This window comes from Drosophila serrata, unplaced genomic scaffold (genome assembly GCF_035046125.1).
Source record: "Drosophila serrata isolate PLE 108 unplaced genomic scaffold, ASM3504612v1 contig_324, whole genome shotgun sequence".
Lineage (NCBI taxonomy): Eukaryota > Metazoa > Arthropoda > Insecta > Diptera > Drosophilidae > Drosophila > Drosophila serrata.
The window spans coordinates 6,983-33,981 of NW_028257222.1; the positions used below are offsets into that span (position 1 = coordinate 6,983).

Here is a 26,999-nt window from a genome sequence, read left to right on the forward strand (position 1 = left end):
ACTACCGGGAAGCTACTAGAGAAAATGATTAAGCCACGCCTATCAGCAGCGATCGAAAGAGGTGGGGGTCTTTCACCGATGCAGTATGGCTTTAGGCCAGGCAGGTCGACCATTAGAGCAATCCAAGAAGTCGTCAACCAAGCGCTCAGCAGCCAACAAGGCAACCATTTCTCGAGGCCGGTAGTTCTCCTAGCAACACTGGATGTTAAAAACGCATTCAACAGCGTTAAATGGAACAACATAATTGATGCCTTGAAAAGACGATTCCAAATCTCAGGATACCTGATGCGGATAATACAGAGCTATCTTGAGAACCGACGACTACTGTACCAAACAAAAGCAGGAGAGAAATGTATAGAGATAACTTCAGGAGCGGCACAAGGATCAATACTTGGACCGGAGCTTTGGAACATCAGCTACGATGAAATTTTTCACCTAGACATCCCTGAGGGCACGACTATTGTGGGGTACGCGGACGACATAGTCGCAGTCATTACAGGTCGAAATACCGAGTACGCACAACGTATGTTGACGCAAGTAATGACACGCGTAAAAAGCTGGCTGAACTCACACGACCTGAAACTGGCGGACGAAAAAACAGAGCTACTTTTAGTCAGCAGAAAAAGGATCCCTCTAGAAATAGACATGAGAGTTGGAGAGACTTTAATAAGGACGCAGAAGGTTATAAAGTACCTAGGAGTTAGACTGGACTCAAAATTGACATTCAATGCACACATACAAGAGACGAAGAAGCGGGCGACCGAGACTACAAAGGCGCTTAGCAGACTCATGGCAAACGTGGGCGGCCCCTTACAATCAAGGCGGAAACTCTTAATGGAGATAAATCACGCAATCATGCTGTACGGGTGTGAGGTCTGGGCAGGCACCCTTGAGACAACCTGCAGGTCAAAACCTCTACTTGAGGTACAAAGAACCATGGCTCTACGAATCGCGAGTGTATATCGAACGGTATCCGGCCCTGCTGTACTAGTAATTGCAGGCGCCATACCAATCAACCTATTGCCCAAAGCGCGAAAACAAATATATATGAGGAGACAGGAAGGAGAGACGACAAGAGGCTTTATTGAGCGGACCAGAGAAGTAATTCTCCAACAATGGCAGGAAAGATGGGCAGCCGAAGCAAGGGGAAGATGGACAGCTAGACTGTTACCAAACCTGGTAGCTTGGTACGGAAGGAAACACGGAGATGTGGATTACTACGTCACGCAGATGCTGACAGGCCATGGCTACTTTGCCGTCTTTCTGCACTCTATAGGGAAAAGAACCAACGCCAGATGCGTATATGGAGATGCGGAGATGGACAGTGCTGAACACACCATTTTCCACAGTAAGAAATTCGGACCTGCGCGGAACTGCCTGGAACAAGCTGTTGGGACAATAAACCCAGAAAATATTGTCACGAAGATGATAGGCAGCGAAGACACGTGGAAACACATCGCAGGATTCGTGCAGAACATTCTCAGATCTAAGAAGCAAGATCTGGACGAATTAACTGGGTAATCTGGACGCAGAAAGAAGATGAGAGCGCATTGCGCTGAATTGGCGCCACCTTGAAGTAATGCGAAAGCTGTTCCGAGGTGGGAACACGGCCAAATGCGAGGGGGGGGTTTAGTGGGTGCGAGCCCCACATACCTTTTTTTGCGACGGCAATAGGGAAGATGCGTTAGGCATTCCCCCTCCTCAACCCAAAAAAAAAAAAAAAAAAAAAAAATTATTATTATTATTATTATTATTATTATTATTATTATTATTATTATTATTATTATTATTATTATTATTATTATTATTATTATTATTATTATTATTATTATTATTATTATTATTATTATTATTATTAAGTTAATACACAGGGGTGTTGGCCATATTTTTTTTTTTGCTTCGGCAATACGCCGCCGCTTTCCAAACCGCCTACCCCTTTGGTGCTAAGGAGAAAAATTGAATTAGTTTAGTGTTACTTATTGTTAGTGTTAGTGTCGATATCCTTGTCCTCCGCTTAGCCGTATCCTGGGTCCGGGATTTGTGCAACACAAGGGCTGTGATCAAAGGGGAACTGATCAGAAGCCCGTCGAGCTCCAGCAGGGATTAGGGACGAAAGAGGGGGTTGCGTTTTGGTGGCCCGATTGAGGCCACATTATTGTGTCGCTTCTCCTCAGGAAATTTTGAGTCACCAAGAGACACCCTTGGCGCGAGCGCATCCCTGGCTGAGGCCGTGCTCTCGCCGGCAGTGAGGTGACGCCTGATACATATCACTCACCTGCCGTGTTAGAATAAGAGCTACAATTTTGTAAATAGCAATTAAATAAAAAAAATTAGCATGGAATAGAGAACTTTACCTGGGGGGAGATAAGCCGGTCGCCAGACCTCCTGGAATAGGCTCCGGCCCGCCGGAGATGGGTGATGGTTGCGGGAACACCAATGCCACCAATTTGTCTGAGACGTCCGACTAGTCCGATATCCTATTGGGCGGACTGCGGGCATTGGGCCGAACCCAGACCTGGGCCTCATGAGCTATCCCGGCGTTGCCCAAGAAGAAGGTAGTTCCGTAACAGAAGTCATAAACAATGACGAAATACGTAAAGTAGTGACATTACATGTAAAAGATATGGTATGTTTATTTATACATGGCAGAAAAATTACTGCAAGATACGATATTAGCGATTTATATACCAATGGAATTCTAGACTTAGGTTTTTCCATTTTTCCAAAGGCTTGAACTGTAAGCTGGTATAAATGAAATCAGTCAACTTAAAGTGGCACCGTGGGAAAATGTCCTTGAGTATACTTCAATAGATAATTTCAAATTAATGGGCAATAAAATATTGAAAACATTAAGAGTAGCGCTACTCAACCCGGCGACCCTAATATATAAACAAAAAGATAAAGAAGCCATCGTGATATCATTGAGTCATACGAAAAGTCAAAAAAGGCCAGAAAGCTCTTCCCATACATTAATATGGCCATACATAGATAATAATATACATATATAAATATTAAACGGTTTTATTTAGCTCACCCCGTTTGTTTTCTTTATTCTTGGGTCAAATTTAGTAATTCAAATTTCACCCTCTTCCTGTAAACCGATTGATCTGAAATTTTGTATACACTTTGGATTTTGGTGACAATACAATTATGTTTATAAATTCAAGATGGCCGCCGCTACAAAATGGCGGATAACTTAGGTTTTATCAATCCCATCAACATGGGTATCAAATAAAAGGGCTTGACAAGAAGAATACAGTGCAACAACCTCAATATTTAAGATGGGCGCAGCCACTTAATAACGTATATTTATTTATTTATATATATATATAAATATATATATATATTTATTATTTATATTTAAATTTAGAAATTGAATCTGTAATTTAGGTATCTGATTAATCCAGCCTGAATCCACCACCCAAGTCAACATTTTGTATCGTGTTGAGGACTGTGTGGCGTTAGGGTGGCTAAATATGATACGTCGTTAGCGGTACACCACCCAAGTTAAGGTGAAAGGTTAAAACGCGCCGAGAACTGTATGGCATTAGGGTGGATAAAAAAAATTAAAAACTAGAAAGACTTATAAATTTGTTTACCTATTTTTATTTTTCATATATAAATGTTTTTGATAATTTAATTTTCTTTATCGTTATTAAGTACAATGTCTAATATGTAAAAAAAAAACACACACACAACAAAAAAAATAAAAGAAACAAAATTTTTTAATTTTTAGATAATAAGAATTAAAATAACTTCATGAAATTACGTTATTTTTCAAAAGGAGGGAGATGTATGCACATATGCGCTCTTATTACAATACAAAAATATTAATCGGCAACACTTTGTCAGCCGAAGTCACAACACTACATACAATAAAGTATCTAGGGCATTGCCTTTGTCACTCAGCTGCAAGTGTCAAGTGCCCACACACATTCCAAGTGCAAACGTAATAGCATTCGCCGATTAGAGCCGAGTCAGCATGGTTCCTACATTGACCGCTTATATACATATGTGCATTCATAAATCTCTCTCTCTGCCCAATTTAGATATTGTGACTTTACTTATATATAAAATATATAAAATGGCTGCTCTGCAGCTGCGCCGGCAGCTAGCAAGCCATAGTCTAAGAGAACTAAAGAACATTCGAAAAAAGAAGCTCAAACAAGCCACAACAAATGGTATATTTTATTCAAATGCGTTTGGACAATTCTACAATACAAAATATGCGATTTGTGTTTAAAAGATAACCGTTCAGTACGTAAATTTCCAAGCTTCCTTCAGATGTTCGACATGCCACGGTCTGCATCACACTTTGCTGCATCCAAGCAAATCCCCCGTTGTTCCGATTCCTCCTGATGCTTCAAGGAAAGTATCCGCACCGATCCAAAGAATATCCTCCTTCAATTATTGGGTGCCTAACGGTGTCATCAAGAGCAGACTTTCCCAAGGTATTTTATCCTACCCATGCTGAGTCTGCCCCTGAAACCATCCTCTACGGAAGTGCCACCGTTTGCTTAGACTTAGCACTGAAAAACGGCTAAGAAACGATCATCGAAAATAACTATTGTGTCAACTGCCTGGCCCACCACCATTCCGAAGGATCTCGCCACAATAACGACCGTTACTAGTCGTAGATAAGCGCACAGCGTATCCCAAGCTAGTCGTTTCTGATGTTCTTGCTGCGATATCCTTGCAAGAGGATAACGCGCCAAAAGGGCGGTTATTTCCAAGAGGCAGTATGATCCCGCTACCAGTCTCTAAACATAACACATCTTGACATGAAAATAGCTTTATAGCAGAGTAAATGTATTAATTGAGTGTTTTTTAAATAAACAATTTTACTAATTTTTAGTTTTCTTTTTTAAAGGAAATTATTGGGTTAGCAAGAAAGTCATGTCGTTTTTTTTCAATATTTTCAAAGATATATCATCAGATTATATCAGGACTTATAATTAATCAATTATGTATTGGCCGTTTTGTTCGACCACTAACGACCATCTCTCGGGCAGCTGCATAATTCCGCGCTCGAAGAACTTTTGATCTTTTCCACCAAAGAATCGAGACAAGTGGTTTTCGACAGCCTCATCTGAATCAAAGTTTTTACCATTCAAAGAGTTTTGAAGAGAGCGAAACAAATGGTAATCGGAAGGTCCTAAGTCCGGACTATAAGGTGGATGTGGAAGGACTTCCCAATTCAGCTCCGTTAATTTTTGCCGAGTGACCAAAGATGTGTGAGGCCTAGCGTTGTCATGGTGAAAGACTATACCCTTGCGATTAGCTAATGCCGGCTCCTTTTCCTTAATTTTTTCCTCCAAATTGGATAGCTGGCGACAGTACACATCTGAATTGATGGTTTCATTCCGTCCCAGCAGCTCAAAATGCACTACACCCTTCCAATTCCACCAAACAGACAGCATAACTTCCCTTTGATGGATATCGGGCTTTGATGTGGCTTGGGGTGGCTCATCTTTCTGCTCCATGATCTTTTTCATTGGACATTATTGTAAACAAACCACTTTTCGTCGCCAGTAATGATCCGCTTCAAAAAAGGATCATTTTTAATCCGTTGCAGCAGAGAAAAGCAGATGTTGTCTTTAACTCCAAAATCTCCAAGCCTGAATTAGGCAAACCAGCTCTGATATTGGCGATCACTCATGGCATCTTTACCATACACTTCGCACAATTTTTCGCGAGCTTTGACCGCTTTTTTTCCTTTTCAGAAGTAAAACAGCAAAATATGCCGAAAATGCTCCCTTTGGTCCTCCATGTTTAATTTGCTATAGCTTCCACAAATTTGATCGAATAAATACCAAATTTTCGTCGATAGTACCTAAGACAATAAGCTTTAAAACGATACTAAAAAGTTTGACCCTGGTGCTCGATTAGTCGTAAATAAATTAGATTAAAAACGATTACTAAAAAAACGACATGACTTTCTTGCCCACCCAATATTATGTATGAAAATTATTATGTATCTATGTAATCGTCAATAAGACCAGTCACTTTTCATATGAAACCACCTAGCCGCCGACATTAGGTTAGGTTGAAGTACGCCTCACGTGGGCGGTCTTTTCTGATGCTAATAGGCGTTATGCAGCCTTTCCTGCAGTCAGTTGTGCGTGGATGGCGAGGAAATCATTTCCGACTAAGGTTTCTAATGCTTTTGTGAAGGTTGACCTCAGCGCCCCTGATATGCAGAGCAGTGCCGGCCGCTGGGTTCTCTTCATTAGCTTTTTTAATGTCTTCTTTGCAATGGTGGTATTTTTCACCATTTTTACCATAATTGGGTTTTACACCATCATTGGGTTTAACATGCCAGCTTGCTGTCTAGTACAGTGCCGAGGTATTTGACTTGTGTTTTGCAGGGTCACCCTGGTTGTATTGACTTTTGGGGGGATCCATAGCGGTACCTTGAATCTTTTAGAGAAGATAATATGGTAGGTCATGTTGGCGTTGATATTAAGTCCTACATTGTCCGCCCACTCACATATCTCCCTGAGTGTTGATTCCATAATCGAGCTAAGGGTCAATGTACAGACTTCCGTGTCGTCAGCATAGGCTGTTATCTTTGGAGCCTTCGTCTCGAAGGTCGACGACCACTAGATTCCATAGGAGGGGCGATAGGACTCCACCTTGCGGCAGGCTTCTATGCGCTCCTTTTACTATGGGAGCGTTGCCCCAATCTAATAGTACCCTCCTGTAACTTCGATTTCCTATTTAAAAGTTGATGGCGGGGTGCGTGTTGGTCGCTCCTAGGCGGTTCATTGTTGCGTCTGTGCTTACGTTGTCGAATGCCCAGGATATGTCTACAAAGACTTCGACCGCACATTCCTTATTTTGCAGGGCCCTCTCATTGGTGCCTACTAACGAATGTAGTGCTGTCTCCACTGATTTCCCTTTAGTGTATACATGCTGGTTGGTTGACAGCAGCTTACCAGCATCGTTTCTGATGTGTAGTCCTTGGGGCTAACGTGGAAGCTCTTCCATGCTTTACAATCCGAGAGGTCCTTCATTGGATATAGCCAGTGCTTAGACAAGCTGTGTATATTGCGTGCAGCCATGGAATGATGACCTCTTCGATCGTCTGCAGCATGGCTGGAACTATTCCGTCTAGTCATGGTGCTTTAAGCCCCACGAAGGAGTCTGTAGTCCAGTGGATTCTTCTAGAGGATCCAAACCGATAATTGATCTATTGGGAGATGCTCTCCTCTAGTTGCTAGTACCCGGTGCTTGCTGGCATCGGTGATCTCTATGCAACTTGGGAAGCGCTCGTCTAGCCAGTTCTGGGGCCGTCTCTATGTTAGAGCAGAAGTTTCTCCAAGAGCTTTTTTGAGCGCTGCGTATTTCCTTCTTGTAATCCTTAACAGGATTTTGTATTCCTCATTGATTACATTTTCCTTCGCCTGCTTGGTGAGTTTGAAGAATTTTCTGAGGTTATCACGTTGAAGTGAAAGGTCCCTGTTCCACCAGGCTGGTCTGGTCCTTTTCTTTGTTCTTTATATCGGGAATGCTGCGTGATATGCGCCTTGTAATTTCTTTGATAGGGCCTCTAAGGACTTTTCGATATTTTCATCAAAATTTAGTGTGCCCGGACAAGTCGCGAGCTTACTAGCGATTATTTCTTTAAACTTTCCCCAGCTAGTATTGTGGGGATTTCTAAAGACTGTTATTTTTGGAGAGTGATCGAATACGCTTCGGAACTGTATGTACTTATGGTCTGAGAAGCATGGCATTTAAGAACATTCCAATCTGTTACCATTGTGCTTTATCCCGGTACGAGTGCTATATCTACCACGTTGGACGAGGTGGGGCCTACAAAGATGTGTTCCTCCCCCACGTTTGCTATATATAAATTAGTTGACAGTTTAGTCTTAAAGTCACCTCTGTCGTTTATATCTGGGCTTCCCCACACGCTGTGGTGCGTCTGCGTCTGCGTCTGCACCTACGAGCAGTTTCTGATCCTTTGGGCTGGGCTCTACCAGGCACCTGAGTTTTTCCGGTGGATCTGGCCTATCGTGTGCCATTAAACAGGTAGCTACCAGTAGGCGCTTCTTCTTTCTGTCTACCAACACCGGACCCAATCGGACTCATTCAGCGTCTGTTCCTGGACGGCATCGACAATGGTTTCCAGAGCTAGGTCTTTCTCCATCTCGCCTGCCTTCAGCATCCTTATCCGGGGGTGGCGCTTTTTGAGGCGCAGGTATACGCTACCCATGCCCCACGCCATCTTCCCGTATCTGAGATACAGAATGGATGGACCACGCCCACCACTTTGGGTAACGGTCTCAAATTGTGAAGTAACTTCCAGTTTACGGTTGGGATGACCGAATTCTGAGCCTGCAGGGAAAGAGTACCTTCGCTTTTGGGATGGATGGGATTCGTTCCCTGTCCACCACTTCTAGCTTGGCCACGTCCCACAACGCGTTTCCGTTTTGTGGCAAGCGACTCCTCCACCTTGTTTTTGAAACAGCCCGTTGACGTCATTAATGTTGGGAAGCTTGGCGAAGTGCAGACTGCTCTCTTTGATGCTTTGCTAATGGGGCCCATCCACAGTAGAACATGTTGGCCGAGCCGCTCGTCGAGCAAAAATTTCATTTGCCACCAACTAGTGGCAACATGCTTGCAAACATCATTTGCTGGCAAATCTTTGAGAAGCAAACATGGCAACGGACAACGACAGCGCCACTTTTTTTGCACTTTAATTGCACTTTTGGCAATTAATGTTTGCGCCTTTGGCTGGAAAATAAAGTTTTCAATTAAAATAAATAAATTTTTTTGACATCTTAGAGCTGCTCTATTAGGTGTTGTCGCTTCAATCGTTTGCTTCAAATGATGTTCGTGCCAACGTTGCCATCCATTGTCGAGTATGTTGTTGCGAACACAAGCAAGATAGAATGATTTCTATTTTGCTCGAGCGGCTCGACGAACACGAAATTTGTACGCGAGCACTAGCACTAACGATGAAAATTTCGTCGAGCTCAACATGCTCGACCAACATGTACGACTGTGGATGGGCCCCATAAACCCAGGCAAGCTTTACCTTCACCTCTTTGAATAGGGCAGCTTTTGTCTGGAGCCGGCTCTGGATACGAAGGACACCCATATACTGCGCCTTTGCCTTCTTTCCCTCGCTTAAACGCTTTGGCCGTTCCTAATCGGGAAGCTGGTACCTGGATCAGGCGAACAAAGGAGGCGCTCTTCCTCTGCTTTCGAAAGCTGCACGCTATCAGGTCCGAGTCTGTAGAGACTATGACACCAGTGCGGTTTAGCTTCCTTCGGTAGTTTTTGTGGCAGTAGCGTTATAACTGACGTCACATGCTCCCGTAAAATCAGAGGTTTGACCGATGGCGACACGCAAAGAAGATTGCTCCTCTCTGTGCCCGCCGGTGGTAGCAGTCACGTCTTTCACCGACGTTTGAGCTGACATCCCAGTCTCGGTTGATTTTTTTGTGTCCCCCATTTCGTCCATAAACTGGTTTGTTTTAGGGGAAACTTCTCACTCGCCTGCCGCAGACACCTCCAGCCAGGGTTTAGCTGGAGGGTTTTCTTAGGCCACCGACGTTAAAAAAAAAAGGAATACATTGGCTGATTGGTTGCCTCAACCCCGACGTCGAATTTTTTGTAGACAATCCCCTAAAACAAGACAGACCCAGTCAAGGTATATAACAGTGATAAACCCTAAATTAAATTTTGCAAACTTAAATAACTTAATAACTTATATAAGTTAGTGTACATTTGGACCAGATCTACCGAATTCTGCGACGCCTTTCTGTTACATATCCGAATTTTTAAATACAAAATGGTAGTGAAAGTCAGTCAATCTTCGACTATAATCATATAAGACTGACTGAATCTCTAAGTCAGCAGTTCATGAAAGTCAGTCAACTTCCACTATAATCATCCTGTTTCGTCATTAGAAGGCCTTTAGCCAATTGACGAAATTTACTCGAGTCCAGTGGAACAACGACTAACAGGCCAACACTAAAATCGTCACAGCCACTATGATGCAGAAGTGTTCTTGGACAAATTGTATCAGTTTTCCCACAGAGTCCATCCGTGTGAAACAGTTACGCTTTTGAACAGATGTGAGTTTCCCGAGCAGGGGCATAACTAAGAAATTCAAAACACTAATGAAAAAAAAAAGTTTTCGAAGTCACAAAATGTGGTCTGATCTTAATTGCCAAGTGCCAGTGAAAAAAACAATGATTTGATAGCAATGTTACAAGCCCTCTGCTCAGGCATGAAGGGTTTTTAACTTGATATCCACTGGGCACAAATAGGTATAAAAAATACTAAACGTGAAATCAAGTCTCTTATCTAATTAAAACATTTTGAGAGTAATGTCATTTAAATAAAGATTACCTTCAAAAAAAATATTTAACATAGTTAAGGACTATAAAAACGGTTTTACTCATGTTCAAACAACCCGGAAATTGTCGCGCAATTATTTCACAACAACGTGAAGTTACTTGATTTCCCAAAATTTTTTATGCTAATTTATCCAGATAATGTACTGAATGTGTTCGAGAAATTGGAGTTGAGGTTTTGTTGACCAGAGTTACTAATTTTCCGAAGGTTGCAGATAAAAATCCCGAGTAGAACAATATTGTGCCCCTTCTAGTACCAAATATTCATACAGTGAATTTTATTGTGAGTCGAATGAATGTTCCGTCAGTTTACTAAGAACAATACAGAGAATAAATTTAAAAACGGGTTGGTTTTGTGTTATTTATTCAATTGATTTCAGCTTAAGACTGAATTCTAAGAGTGTGACTGTCACTTAGGGACCGCCACTTATTGATTTCAAATATTGTTTGTGTTTATTTAAGACCGCCACATATTGGTTTCTAGAATTGTTCGTGTTAATTGAGATGGGGTCGCTAGCTCCGGATGTGGATTGTTACTGTAAATATTTCACTACCCTCCCCTTCAAAAGGGTTGCCTATGCTTGGGCTTGCATTTCACGATATAATGCAAGCAACTGGATTTAAAGCGGATTTAAGATAAACAATTTTAATAAGACAATAAAAATAATAAGAACAATAACAAAATTTACTATATTGCCATAAAGTGTTATTATTTTCTGTAATTCATTTTAAAGCGTAATAATGTTTTACCACTTTATCTTAGTTAAATTAATTGGTGCATACAATGGCGTCACATTAAATTTAGGAGTTTTCGCCTAAAATAACATTTCCAATCTTAACTCTACATTGTTCTATTCTAATAATTTTAATTCCATTTATTATACCCTTGCAGGGTATTATAATTTCAGTCAGAAGTTTGCAACGCAGTGAAGGAGACACCTCCGACTATATAAAGTATATATATTCTTGATCAGGATCAACAGCCGAGTCGATCTAGCCATGTCCGTCTGTCCTTCTGTCCGTCTGTCCGTTTCTACGCAAACTAGTCTCTCAGTTTTGAAGCTATCTGAATGAAACTTTGTAGTTAGCCTTCTATATACTCTCACTCGTATATATGTCAGACCGGGCCGGATCGGACGACTATATCATATAGCTGCCATAGGAATGATCGGAAAATTTATACAAAAAAAATTTTAACTTTTTCAGTTTTCAATAGAATTGAATCAAATTTGAGATATAGCCATTTTACTATACTCTACAATTTTGCAAAAAATTTTATGAAAATCGGACTACTATATCATATAGCTCCCATAGGAATGATCGAGAAATTAATACAATTAAATTCATAACTTTTTCAGTTTTCATCTGATTTTCATCAAATTTGAGGTATAGCCATTTTATATATGTTAAGTCTTAAATTTTGTGTTAAATTTCATGAAAAACGGACTACTATATCATATAGGTGCCATACAAACGATCGTTTGATGTAGAGGAAAAATGCAAATCTGTGAATGTAAAACTGCAAATATAATATGTATAGGTGAATGAAATGAAAGCAGGTATTTCTTCATTGTTTTTTAACACAAATATATATAATTTATATTGTATGGATTCCTATTCATAGAAGTTCTATCTGCAAGGGTATATAAACTTCGGCGTGCCGAAGTTAGCTTCCTTTCTTGTTTTTTTATTGCTATTTAATTATTGATAAATCTGTGTAATATTAGTTTCAGTAAGATTCCATGTAAGTATAATAAACAAATAAAAATTGCAAATTGTATTCTTGAGTTTGATTATATTTTAAATACATTAATTTATATCTTATTTATTGTCTAGATTAAAAATTTTATTTGTATTTTCAAAATATGATTGTTGAATATCTGAATAGTTTAACTGATAACCTTAATGGTCGGGACAGTGAATTATTTTAACTGTGTTAATGATATTTGGGAAATAGTGTAAAAAACAATAACGGTGCTTCGTTTCGTTTAGAATCTTTTTTTCCGTTCCACTTCCATACACTTTAAGTGTCAGCAACCCAATGACCCATTCCCCCTATTCTTTTTTCTTATGCTCTTTCCATGCATTTCTGTGAGCTCTGTATACATTTGTATCTCTTCACGATGTTTCTTGAGTAAGACAGGCACGACTATATTACTTATAATTCTAACGGGTCGTTTCTTTTGCGTGCCGCTTTTATGCAGTGGGCTCTGTAACTTTATGTCTGTTATTATGTGGTACAGTGGGCCCTGCAGGTATCTCTCCTGCCACAACTTGGTCGTTCTGACTAGCTGATCCCCTGATCGCTGCTTACAATCTTTATTAGTAGTTGTACAATGATTTTAAGATTCTTCATTTTTATACATATTTATGTGGTGTGCTTGTAAGTCGGTATCTTTACTCTTAGTTAACTATGCGTTAGTTATTTTCTCTTGTTGCCTATCCAATGCTTAATATTTTGGATGCTCCAGACGCCTTGGTATGCGTTACGGGACACCTAAAATCCTCTTTTCGTCCTTCAACAAGAACCTGTCATTCGTAAATGCTTTCGCAATTACGTATGGTCCTTTATTTTTCGGAATCAACTTCCTAGATACTCCTGCTGTGCTATCGAAATTCTTCACTACTACATAGTCTCCTTTTTTATATTTAGGCGGTTTTTTGGCGGTCTTGTGTTTTGTTATGCTCCTGTGCTTTTCTTTGGTTCTTTTCAGCCTCGATTGTAATGTTTGTAAAGTCTCTCTCCTCTGAAATATTTTTTAATTCTTCTAGTTTTTCTTTTAGTTTTATACCAAAAAGTACTTTGCTTGGAATTTGTTTAAAAGTCCTGTGTTGTGTATTATTTAATGCATGTTCTACTTTATCTATAATAGTGTCCCAGTATATACCTTTCTCTGGTTCTATCAGTTTCGCTATCATTGGTCCTAGACTCCTGCTAACTCTTTCGACCTGTTCATTAGCCTGAGGTGATCCGGTCGCTATCTTCATATGTTTGATTTCAAACTCTAATAAAAAATCATCAAACTCTTTAGAAGTGAAACAACTTCCCCTATCTGAAATTATGCATTTAGGTTTGCTGTATGCTCCAAAATAATCCTCTAGAGCTGTAATAACTTCCTTTGTGTAAGTGGTTTTTGTGGTATATAAACGTACGAATTTTGTGAAACCATCGATAACCACAAAAATATGTGTTTTTACTCTACCGGTGTCAATTGGACTATAATGATCAATATGAATTAGTTCGAATTGTTTGCTTCCTTTCGGAATGCAGTGTAGAAACCCTTCCTTGCCTGTTGTCGGGTAAAATGCTACATTTGTCTTTAGCGTTAGAAAACCAGTAAGTTTTTAAAATTATATCTAACATTTTGTCTCTACCTATGTGACCGATTTCGTTGTGATATTTACACATAATGTGTTCTTCCATGTCAGCAGAAACATAAAATAATAATCTGCTATCGTTACATTTTCTATAGATAATTCCGTTTCTCATCTCAAAATATTTATGATCTTTTTCCTTCAACAGTTTTTTAATATTTTGAACTTTTGATCAGTCACAATTTTAAAACATACAACAATTTTCCCACATAAAAATATACTGCAAAGGGCGTGAATAATGGCTATAGTTTCCAGCTCGAAACTGTGATATTTAGCCTCTGCAACGGTTGTGCGTTTAGGAAAATAAAGTATGGGGTGTAATTTTTCATCTTCCTTCTCTTGACATAGTACCGTGCCAAAAACGAAAGCGCTTGCATCACAGTGCAGTTCTACGTCGTCTTTGTAATTGTAAATTGCCAACAAAGGTGCTTGCACCAATTTTTGCCTTTTCTCAAAAGATCATATAATGGTTTCGCTAACGTCGAAAAATCTTTTATGAACCTGCGGAAGTAAGAACACAAGCTCAGGAAACTTTGTACGAATTGTGATTTCTTTGGGACGGGGAAATTCTGAATGGCTTCTATCCCTTTATCATCCGTTTTTATGCGTTCGCCATTTATAGTGAATCCCAAATATTTAATATTCGATTGAAGGAACTCACACTTATCCATTCGCAATTCTAACCAGTTTTAAGCTTTCGCCATTTATAGTGAATCCCAAATATTTAATATTCGATTGAAGGAACTCACACTTATCCATTCGCAATTCTAACCTGTTGTTTTAAGCTAATCTGAGAAAGACATTTTTCAAGATCTTCAATTGTTCCTCAATATCCCTACTGGTTTTCTAAAGTCTATACATAATCTAATGTCTCCTGTCTTCTTTTGACTAACTCTGCAGGTAAAGCAAACTCAGACTCGCTGGGCTATATAATTCCTTCTTTTAAATATTCGTCCAGCAATCACTGTAATTTTTCCTTCTCTGAGTAAGTGAGTCGTCTTGGGGCACAGTTAAAAGGTTTAGATGTTTTTAAATTTAGTTTAATTTCACATTTAACGAATGGTTCCTTAGGCTTTTTTACATTTAAATAGCTGCACTTAAAAATTTCCTGTAATCGACAGTTAAAGGCTTGGTCATTGCTTGTGCCGCAAATATAATTCATTTGTTCATACCCCCGGCAATCTATGTTAAAAATTTCTCTAACAGCTTCTTCATATCTATCGTTTATTTTATTATTCGGTGGCTTGACCCTTCCAACAGCTTCGTTAACTAAGACCATAACTGTAGCATTAATTTTTTCACCAACCCGGGAATTAATTCTTTCCCTAAACTTAGTACTAACTGTTTCGCTAACCGCTTCACTGACAATTCCGCCTTCAGTTTCCTCAACTGTTTCTTCACTAAACTTTCCACTAACCGTTTGACTCCTGATTTCACTAACTGTATCACTTCCTAAAGGACTAACGGTTTCACTAATTAAAGGACTAACTGTTTCACTAACTAACGGGCTAGCCGTGATCATTCTCAAGGTGTCTAGATCCAGTTTTAATTGGCAAGCTTCCATAAAATTTCTTCCAAGAACTACAGAATGACTCATAGACTCGTTTGGGACCACGTATACATAGAAATAACATTTTATTTTATTTTTAAAAATGTAACACAATTTTCTTCCAAAAATATTTAGTTGGCTTTTGTTAAGCCCGAAGTAATTTTCAGTGATAGCTTCTAATTTAATTTCCTTGGATATGCTGCTTAATTTTGAAAATAAAATTGGTCTCCCGGTATCTATGAAGCATTCTGTAATTAATGGCGCTTTATTGGCTTTATTGTAAAAAAATATCTTAAAGTATCTTACGTAATTGTAAGTGTTTCCACCTTTGCGTTCCGGACACTGTCCTACAAAGTGTCCAAAAGTTCCACAAGCGTAGCAGAAGCCGCGTTCGCTCTGTGCCTTGAAGCATTCTTTAGCAAAGTGCCCCTTGGCATTGTAATTGGCACAGCGGAGATCCTTATTGGCTGCCCCTCCTCCAGTTAGGTACTTCGAAGCGATGCCCCCTGTCTTACGTTCCGGTAAGCTGTTGTACGCGAAAGTGGTTACGTAGCTGGTCCTGGGATTCCCTCGATGATGTTTTCCAGGAATTCGTCAACATCGATGTTTATACCGTTTGCTAGCATGATTTTGTCATCGAAATAAGCAGGACATATTTGCCCCGAATGCTGCGATTAGCTGCTCGCAAAGGTAATCGGCTAACTCCAATATGCGCGTGGCGTTTGCATGAAGCCAGCGCTGAGCATTTCCCTTCAGCTTGGCAATCAAGAGCAGCCGTCGCCCAAGTTATAACCCAAGTTTTGAAGCTACGTGACCCAGCTACGTGCACATACACTGCCGTCATACTCCATGATCGCTTCTTTTGCCATTAGCGTTAGTTTACATTACCGAAGTCACGTTGGTCAACACTGCCAACGGTCTCCCTTTCTACACTGGCGCCGCTCATATCGATATTGTCGGTTCTGGTGCTGTTAAATTTAACACCGTTGCGGTTAACGCCAATGTTAATATCGCAGGAATTTTCGATATTACCCGAGATGACGTCATCTATGGATCTGTTCTTGCTTGCTTGGTCTATGGCCGTATGAATTTCCTGTAACACGGCCATGCTGGCATCTATCTCTTGTCTAATTTTCTGCAACGTAGCTTTCTCGGTTTCAACAAGCGAAAGCCGCTCCAAATCACAGTCGTCCGCGGTATCCGACGCCGTCGATTGCTGTTAGCCTCTTGCGCGTCTCCTGCCTACGGCTCTTGCTGCGCCGATAATGATGCAGATCCTCCGCCTCTGCCGCGGATTTCTTCACTTGCCGTTGATCCTCCTAGCTAGTCGATGCTTTAGTTGGTGGGTCTCCAAGCGTCTCCAGCAATATAGCTTGTAATCGAGCTATAACTCCGCTCTTTCCATGCATTTCTGTGAGCTCTGTATACATTTGTATCTCTTAATGATATTCCTTGAGTTAGACAGACACGACTATATTAATTATACTTCTAACGGGCCTTTTCTATTGCGTGCTGCTTTTATACAGTGGGCTCTGTAACTTAATGTGTGTTATTATGTGGTATAGGGGGCCCTGCAGGTATCTATCCTGCCACAATAGGGATAAGTGAAACAAGAAGTAATTCGATATTATTGTGGTCAATCCAAGTTGAACTTTTATTTCAAAGTATCTTTTGGTCGTTATGTTTTCTAGTTTGTCGTAATTGAGTTGTTTTGGGTTAAAAAGACCGAGTCGTGAAAGTTTCATGCCCATTTCTATGTCTTCTACGTACTCAATAAATTGCTTGAGTTCATAAACAACATATAATATTGACATATGGCGGTTATGTCGTAGTTAGAAAGTTCGTTCCTTCATTCACGAAGTTAATGAGTTCATTTAATTGATGATGTTGAATTGAATTTTAAATATATTTTATTGTTAATTTTCATTTTCTTTAGTGTCCCAAAAAGAAATTTAGACGATGAACCTATTATGTTGAATAGTCCACGTTTCAACCTATTTTGCTGATAAATAGTTGAGCCATTCAATTCTTTCAGTAGTTTATTGTGCAAATATTTCATTCTGGGCGAGTTTGTGATTTTGTTACCAAAAGATTTTGTTATACAGTCGAGTCCCGATAATTCGAAATGGCAAGGGGATCACTTTTTTTACGAATTAGACGGGAATTCGATTTATCGAGATTTCTATTTAAAGGGGCTCAAAAAAGAAAGAGTCGAATAAACAGGGTACTTACATTTCACATCATGTTTACATATGTATTTAGCTTTATTAAAATTAAACAAACATAATAAATATGTACATTCATTTGTACGTTTTTCAAATTAAAGGAAAATTAAACAAAAAATTAACAAACAAAATTAAGCAGAAACATTAAATTATTAAAAACGAAAATTCAAGCTTTAAAATAATTGGTAATTTTTAATTGCTTCGTGTTTTTTTCTTTTATTTTTTCCATTTCGTTTTCTAAACCTATTAGGTTGTCAAACACACTATTTGGCACATCATGATTCGAAAAATAATGTTTAAGTTGAGGAATTAATGCTCTGGTTTGTAAATTCTATAAAATTTCTTCTCCTTTCTGATGTCTGCAAAATCTAACGTCGCTTTAACTACAAAATATTTCGCATCGCATTACGATTTATAAGAGGTTTCGAAACAAAATTACGATTTATAAGAGGTTCAATATTCTTTGCGTTGCGCCAAATACTACGAATTAACGAGGGGACCAAAATGTATGGAATTTTTACGAATTAACGAGTATTTAATTATTGATAAATCTGTGTAATATTAGTTTCAGTAAGATTCCATGTAAGTATAATAAACAAATAAAAATTGCAAATTGTATTCTTGAGTTTGATTATATTTTAAATACATTAATTTATATCTTATTTATTGTCTAGATTAAAAATTTTATTTGTATTTTCAAAATATGATTGTTGAATATCTGAATAGTTTAACTGATAACCTTAATGGTCGGGACAGTGAATTATTTTAACTGTGTTAATGATATTTGGGAAATAGTGTAAAAAACAATAACGGTGCTTCGTTTCGTTTAGAATCTTTTTTTCCGTTCCACTTCCATACACTTTAAGTGTCAGCAACCCAATGACCCATTCCCCCTATTCTTTTTTCTTATGCTCTTTCCATGCATTTCTGTGAGCTCTGTATACATTTGTATCTCTTCACGATGTTTCTTGAGTAAGACAGGCACGACTATATTACTTATAATTCTAACGGGTCTTTTCTTTTGCGTGCCGCTTTTATACAGTGGGCTCTGTAACTTTATGTCTGTTATTATGTGGTACAGTGGGCCCTGCAGGTATCTCTCCTGCCACAACTTGGTCGTTCTGACTAGCTGATCCCCTGATCGCTGCTTACAATCTTTATTAGTAGTTGTACAATGATTTTAAGATTCTTCATTTTTATACATATTTATGTGGTGTGCTTGTAAGTCGGTATCTTTACTCTTAGTTAACTATGCGTTAGTTATTTTCTCTTGTTGCCTATCCAATGCTTAATATTTTGGATGCTCCAGACGCCTTGGTATGCGTTACGGGACACCTAAAATCCTCTTTTCGTCCTTCAACAAGAACCTGTCATTCGTAAATGCTTTCGCAATTACGTATGGTCCTTTATTTTTCGGAATCAACTTCCTAGATACTCCTGCTGTGCTATCGAAATTCTTCACTACTACATAGTCTCCTTTTTTATATTTAGGCGGTTTTTTGGCGGTCTTGTGTTTTGTTATGCTCCTGTGCTTTTCTTTGGTTCTTTTCAGCCTCGATTGTAATGTTTGTAAAGTCTCTCTCCTCTGAAATATTTTTTAATTCTTCTAGTTTTTCTTTTAGTTTTATACCAAAAAGTACTTTGCTTGGAATTTGTTTAAAAGTCCTGTGTTGTGTATTATTTAATGCATGTTCTACTTTATCTATAATAGTGTCCCAGTATATACCTTTCTCTGGTTCTATCAGTTTCGCTATCATTGGTCCTAGACTCCTGCTAACTCTTTCGACCTGTTCATTAGCCTGAGGTGATCCGGTCGCTATCTTCATATGTTTGATTTCAAACTCTAATAAAAAATCATCAAACTCTTTAGAAGTGAAACAACTTCCCCTATCTGAAATTATGCATTTAGGTTTGCTGTATGCTCCAAAATAATCCTCTAGAGCTGTAATAACTTCCTTTGTGTAAGTGGTTTTTGTGGTATATAAACGTACGAATTTTGTGAAACCATCGATAACCACAAAAATATGTGTTTTTACTCTACCGGTGTCAATTGGACTATAATGATCAATATGAATTAGTTCGAATTGTTTGCTTCCTTTCGGAATGCAGTGTAGAAACCCTTCCTTGCCTGTTGTCGGGTAAAATGCTACATTTGTCTTTAGCGTTAGAAAACCAGTAAGTTTTTAAAATTATATCTAACATTTTGTCTCTACCTATGTGACCGATTTCGTTGTGATATTTACACATAATGTGTTCTTCCATGTCAGCAGAAACATAAAATAATAATCTGCTATCGTTACATTTTCTATAGATAATTCCGTTTCTCATCTCAAAATATTTATGATGCTTTTCCTTCAACAGTTTTTTAATATTTTGAACTTTTGATCAGTCACAATTTTAAAACATACAACAATTTTCCCACATAAAAATATACTGCAAAAGGCGTGAATAATGGCTATAGTTTCCAGCTCGAAACTGTGATATTTAGCCTCTGCAACGGTTGTGCGTTTAGGAAAATAAAGTATGGGGTGTAATTTTTCATCTTCCTTCTCTTGACATAGTACCGTGCCAAAAACGAAAGCGCTTGCATCACAGTGCAGTTCTACGTCGTCTTTGTAATTGTAAATTGCCAACAAAGGTGCTTGCACCAATTTTTGCCTTTTCTCAAAAGATCATATAATGGTTTCGCTAACGTCGAAAAATCTTTTATGAACCTGCGGAAGTAAGAACACAAGCTCAGGAAACTTTGTACGAATTGTGATTTCTTTGGGACGGGGAAATTCTGAATGGCTTCTATCCCTTTATCATCCGTTTTTATGCGTTCGCCATTTATAGTGAATCCCAAATATTTAATATTCGATTGAAGGAACTCACACTTATCCATTCGCAATTCTAACCAGTTTTAAGCTTTCGCCATTTATAGTGAATCCCAAATATTTAATATTCGATTGAAGGAACTCACACTTATCCATTCGCAATTCTAACCTGTTGTTTTAAGCTAATCTGAGAAAGACATTTTTCAAGATCTTCAATTGTTCCTCAATATCCCTACTAATACAATACAATACAATAATCTAATGTCTCCTGTCTTCTTTTGACTAACTCTGCAGGTAAAGCAAACTCAGACTCGCTGGGCTATATAATTCCTTCTTTTAAATATTCGTCCAGCAATCACTGTAATTTTTCCTTCTCTGAGTAAGTGAGTCGTCTTGGGGCACAGTTAAAAGGTTTAGATGTTTTTAAATTTAGTTTAATTTCACATTTAACGAATGGTTCCTTAGGCTTTTTTACATTTAAATAGCTGCACTTAAAAATTTCCTGTAATCGACAGTTAAAGGCTTGGTCATTGCGTGTGCCGCATATATAATTCATTTGTTCATACCCCCGGCAATCTATGTTAAAAATTTCTCTAACAGCTTCTTCATATCTATCGTTTATTTTATTATTCGGTGGCTTGACCCTTCCAACAGCTTCGTTAACTAAGACCATAACTGTAGCATTAATTTTTTCACCAACCCGGGAATTAATTCTTTCCCTAAACTTAGTACTAACTGTTTCGCTAACCGCTTCACTGACAATTCCGCCTTCAGTTTCCTCAACTGTTTCTTCACTAAACTTTCCACTAACCGTTTGACTCCTGATTTCACTAACTGTATCACTTCCTAAAGGACTAACGGTTTCATTAACTAAAGGACTAACTGTTTCACTAACTAACGGGCTAGCCGTGATCATTCTCAAGGTGTCTAGATCCAGTTTTAATTGGCAAGCTTCCATAAAATTTCTTCCAAGAACTACAGAATGACTCATAGACTCGTTTGGGACCACGTATACATAGAAATAACATTTTATTTTATTTTTAAAAATGTAACACAATTTTCTTCCAAAAATATTTAGTTGGCTTTTGTTAAGCCCGAAGTAATTTTCAGTGATAGCTTCTAATTTAATTTCCTTGGATATGCTGCTTAATTTTGAAAATAAAATTGGTCTCCCGGTATCTATGAAGCATTCTGTAATTAATGGCGCTTTATTGGCTTTATTGTAAAAAAATATCTTAAAGTATCTTACGTAATTGTAAGTGTTTCCACCTTTGCGTTCCGGACACTGTCCTACAAAGTGTCCAAAAGTTCCACAAGCGTAGCAGAAGCCGCGTTCGCTCTGTGCCTTGAAGCATTCTTTAGCAAAGTGCCCCTTGGCATTGTAATTGGCACAGCGGAGATCCTTATTGGCTGCCCCTCCTCCAGTTAGGTACTTCGAAGCGATGCCCCCTGTCTTACGTTCCGGTAAGCTGTTGTACGCGAAAGTGGTTACGTAGCTGGTCCTGGGATTCCCTCGATGATGTTTTCCAGGAATTCGTCAACATCGATGTTTATACCGTTTGCTAGCATGATTTTGTCATCGAAATAAGCAGGACATATTTGCCCCGAATGCTGCGATTAGCTGCTCGCAAAGGTAATCGGCTAACTCCAATATGCGCGTGGCGTTTGCATGAAGCCAGCGCTGAGCATTTCCCTTCAGCTTGGCAATCAAGAGCATGTGCAGGCAGCCGTCGCCCAAGTTATAACCCAAGTTTTGAAGCTACGTGACCCAGCTACGTGCACATACACTGCCGTCATACTCCATGATCGCTTCTTTTGCCATTAGCGTTAGTTTACATTACCGAAGTCACGTTGGTCAACACTGCCAACGGTCTCCCTTTCTACACTGGCGCCGCTCATATCGATATTGTCGGTTCTGGTGCTGTTAAATTTAACACCGTTGCGGTTAACGCCAATGTTAATATCGCAGGAATTTTCGATATTACCCGAGATGACGTCATCTATGGATCTGTTCTTGCTTGCTTGGTCTATGGCCGTATGAATTTCCTGTAACACGGCCATGCTGGCATCTATCTCTTGTCTAATTTTCTGCAACGTAGCTTTCTCGGTTTCAACAAGCGAAAGCCGCTCCAAATCACAGTCGTCCGCGGTATCCGACGCCGTCGATTGCTGTTAGCCTCTTGCGCGTCTCCTGCCTACGGCTCTTGCTGCGCCGATAATGATGCAGATCCTCCGCCTCTGCCGCGGATTTCTTCACTTGCCGTTGATCCTCCTAGCTAGTCGATGCTTTAGTTGGTGGGTCTCCAAGCGTCTCCAGCAATATAGCTTGTAATCGAGCTATAACTCCGCTCTTTCCATGCATTTCTGTGAGCTCTGTATACATTTGTATCTCTTAATGATATTCCTTGAGTTAGACAGACACGACTATATTAATTATACTTCTAACGGGCCTTTTCTATTGCGTGCTGCTTTTATACAGTGGGCTCTGTAACTTAATGTGTGTTATTATGTGGTATAGTGGGCCCTGCAGGTATCTATCCTGCCACAATAGGGATAAGTGAAACAAGAAGTAATTCGATATTATTGTGGTCAATCCAAGTTGAACTTTTATTTCAAAGTATCTTTTGGTCGTTATGTTTTCTAGTTTGTCGTAATTGAGTTGTTTTGGGTTAAAAAGACCGAGTCGTGAAAGTTTCATGCCCATTTCTATGTCTTCTACGTACTCAATAAATTGCTTGAGTTCATAAACAACATATAATATTGACATATGGCGGTTATGTCGTAGTTAGAAAGTTCGTTCCTTCATTCACGAAGTTAATGAGTTCATTTAATTGATGATGTTGAATTGAATTTTAAATATATTTTATTGTTAATTTTCATTTTCTTTAGTGTCCCAAAAAGAAATTTAGACGATGAACCTATTATGTTGAATAGTCCACGTTTCAACCTATTTTGCTGATAAATAGTTGAGCCATTCAATTCTTTCAGTAGTTTATTGTGCAAATATTTCATTCTGGGCGAGTTTGTGATTTTGTTACCAAAAGATTTTGTTATACAGTCGAGTCCCGATAATTCGAAATGGCAAGGGGATCACTTTTTTTACGAATTAGACGGGAATTCGATTTATCGAGATTTCTATTTAAAGGGGCTCAAAAATGAAAGAGTCGAATAAACAGGGTACTTACATTTCACATCATGTTTACATATGTATTTAGCTTTATTAAAATTAAACAAACATAATAAATATGTACATTCATTTGTACGTTTTTCAAATTAAAGGAAAATTAAACAAAAAATTAACAAACAAAATTAAGCAGAAACATTAAATTATTAAAAACGAAAATTCAAGCTTTAAAATAATTGGTAATTTTTAATTGCTTCGTGTTTTTTTCTTTTATTTTTTCCATTTCGTTTTCTAAACCTATTAGGTTGTCAAACACACTATTTGGCACATCATGATTCGAAATATAATCTTTAAGTTGAGGAATTAATGCTCTGGTTTGTAAATTCTATAAAATTTCTTCTCCTTTCTGATGTCTGCAAAATCTAACGTCGCTTTAACTACAAAATATTTCGCATCGCATTACGATTTATAAGAGGTTTCGAAACAAAATTACGATTTATAAGAGGTTCAATATTCTTTGCGTTGCGCCAAATACTACGAATTAACGAGGGGACCAAAATGTATGGAATTTTTACGAATTAACGAGTTTTTTTCAAGGGGACAGAATTTTTTACGAATTATCGCGATTTTCGATTTAGCGGGGTACGAATTATTGGGATTCGACTGTACTATTGATTTCTGTTTAATTAATTCTTATACAGTAATGTTCATACATTTGTCTTTAAATTGGATTGTCTGAGAAGAGTAAACAGACAAGGTCGAAATTTTGTTTTTGTATTTGGTTATTTGAATTTGTTGAACGTAGACCGTGGTGAATAATAGAAACATCAATTTACACAAGGTTCCTGCGGAAGTTTAACAGCATTAGTTATATTTTTCTTATTAAATTGTGTTTTGTAGTACTGGGTTTCCCTATTTCAATTAATAATTTTGTAATGGTCCTTGTAAATGTTTTCTTCGTTTTTATTTGCCTTGATTGGGTTTTCCTATTTTCCGTTTTGAACCTTTTCTGTAGTGTCTGTGTTAAATTCTGGTCGATCTTAATTTATTTTATCAATTTCTTTAATTTTGTGAGTGTCTAATATTGGATGTCCAGCGGATAAGAATATTTAAGCAGGTGTTTGTCCAGTGGTGTCATGTTTAATTTTATGGTTGTATGTGCAAAGGACTGTTTCTAACTTGCTTCGTTTAACTTCTTCATTATCGGATAAATTGATTATACAATTTTTTAATTTATTTTCTTATGTAGTCTTTCGACGTCTGCGACACCGTTTTATGCCATATTGTGTTGTAATCCGATTCCTTCTGATTGAAACTATTGCTTTAGTCAAGCTGGAGAAAACTCTGTAACTGTCTGCCTTTAGTACATTGGGCTTATCTAACTGATTGAAAATGGGCATTAGTTCGTTCCTGCATTCTATCTAGTCCTTTGTTTTAATTTATTCAAGTGTAGCGAATTTAGAATAAATTTCAATGCAACTGATGTAATGTTTTCCTTATCTATCTTCTATCTATATATTTAAAAATGAAACCCGTTTTTCTTTGTCGCCACATAACATGAAAACTGCTTGACCGATTTGGCTGATAAAATATAATAAGAGAAAGTGCCCTATTGAGAAAACGCGTGAGGACACGAAGATCATTAGCATCATACAATCTATTGGCATTCCAATATGATCCAACGGACAACTACAGTGTTAATGAAAATTTAGATATTGGACCAATGACGACTATATGCCGATATTGCAATGCGTTAAAGTTAAAAAGATAAGCCCCGGGATTGTGTTGTGCAAGTGGAAAAGTTTTTGTTTTATATTTGAAAATTAATGGAGTCAGTTACCATTAATTTTCAAATATAAAACAAAAAAAATGTTCTTCATTTTTAAAACACCAAACGAAATGTTAATTAAATAGGAATCCATTTGGTGGCGAAACGAAGTTCGTCAGGATTCCTAGTGATTAATAAATGTCTAACATAAATTTGTTTGGTCACTTTTAGACGGCTTTAGTCGTTAGGCAACTGGGAAGTAAGTATTTTTAGATTTTCTCTAAGATATGATGTTTAACGATTTGGATTTGGTTATTTGTATAAATTTTTTGTACTTTAAAATTATGCTTGGAATTTCAGTATAATTTATCATATGTTCCCTCATATATGAAACAGTTATTAATGATACGATGAGCCAACATTAATTAAATATGATGAGCCAAAATAGAAAATAATTGTATTGGTAATTTTCTGTTCATTGCTTTAATAGAAATTTTGATGGCAGTTGGCAGTTGACGTTGTCTTTCCGCTTCTTAGCAGAATGCTCTTAGATTTCCTTTGTAAGGCGTCTCCCTGAAGTTCTCCAGTAGTTTGTAGTTCTATATTTGGGATTTAAATTCGTCCACTAGCCTAGTTCTAAGGATAGTCCAATCTTCTATGTTTGGAAGACCCAATGACCGCGTCACGTGTCCGTCCAAGTTGCTCTCAATGGCTCCAAGTAGAATCTTCTGTTGTCGCACATCATTTCTTTGGTAGAGTGACATAATATAGTCCAATCTGCTGATAAAGGTGTAGAGGGTTTTTTTGATCTAAAATTGCATGATGTCTTTAAGTTGCTGACGAGCTTCGGCAAGGTTTTTATACCCTTGCAGGGTATTATAATTTCAGTCAGAAGTTTGCAACGCAGTGAAGGAGGCACCTCCGACTATATAAAGTATATATTCTTGATCAGGATCAACAGCCGAGTCGATCTAGCCATGTCTCCGTTTGTACGCAAACTAGTCTCTCACTTTTGAAGCTATCTGAATGAATCTTTGCAGTTAGCCTTCTGTATACTCTCACTCGTATATATGTCGGAACGGGCCGCATCGGACGACTATATCATATAGCTGCCATAGGAATGATCGGAAAATTTTTACAAAAAAAATTATAACATTTTTAGTTTTCAACAGAATTTGATCAAATTTGAGATATAGCCATTTCATATTATTCTACAATTTTGTGTAAAATTTGATGAAAATTGGACGACTATATCATATAGCTCCCATAGGAACGATCGAGAAATTAATTCAATTAAAAAGTATAACATTTTCAGTTTTCAACAGATTTTCATCAAATTTGAGATATAGCCGTTTCATATTATTCTACAATTTTGTGTAAAATGTTATGAAAATCGGACTAATATATCATATAGCTCCCATAGGAACGATCGAGAAATTTGAGAGGAATGAGAATGGCGGTGGCTGTTGTCGGAAGACTGACAATCGCGGTGGCGATAAAATTTTTAGTTTTCAACAGAATTTAATCAAATTTGAGATATAGCCATTTCATATTATTCTACAATTTTGTGTAAAATTTTATGAAAATTGGACGACTATATCATATATCTCCTATAGGAACGATCGAGAAATTAATTCAATTAAAAAGTATAACATTTTCAGTTTTCAACAGATTTTCATCAAATTTGATACATAGCCATTTTATAAGAAATAAAAGAAGTTAATAAAATTAAAGATTATAACTTCTTCAGTTTTCACCAGATTTTCATCAAA

The 26,999-nt window shown here is 38.0% G+C and overlaps 3 long non-coding RNA genes across 5 annotated transcripts in view; all 3 read right to left on the reverse strand.

Moving 5' to 3' along the window:
- Nucleotides 1–1,804: 1,804 nt before the first annotated feature.
- Nucleotides 1,805–26,999, reverse strand: part of LOC147642934 (uncharacterized) — a 32,449-nt gene continuing 7,254 nt past the window's right edge. The window contains exons 2-3 of one of the 3 annotated variants that reach the window (XR_015272751.1): nucleotides 2,355–2,529; nucleotides 1,805–2,295 (exon numbers count right to left, since the gene is read on the reverse strand). This is a non-coding gene — a long non-coding RNA (uncharacterized LOC147642934). Of the gene's footprint in view, nucleotides 2,296–2,354; nucleotides 2,530–25,694; nucleotides 26,008–26,999 lie in introns of those variants that run through there. The other 2 variants (XR_015272749.1, XR_015272750.1) reach the window with 2 other exon arrangements.
- Nucleotides 15,309–17,201, reverse strand: LOC147642935 (uncharacterized). The gene is made up of 3 exons (XR_015272748.1): nucleotides 16,327–17,201; nucleotides 15,601–16,262; nucleotides 15,309–15,542 (listed from the first exon to the last, which is right to left on the reverse strand). It is a non-coding gene; the product is annotated as an uncharacterized LOC147642935 (long non-coding RNA).
- On the reverse strand, nucleotides 21,334–22,038 carry LOC147642936 (uncharacterized). The gene is made up of 2 exons (XR_015272752.1): nucleotides 21,585–22,038; nucleotides 21,334–21,526 (listed from the first exon to the last, which is right to left on the reverse strand). It is a non-coding gene; the product is annotated as an uncharacterized LOC147642936 (long non-coding RNA).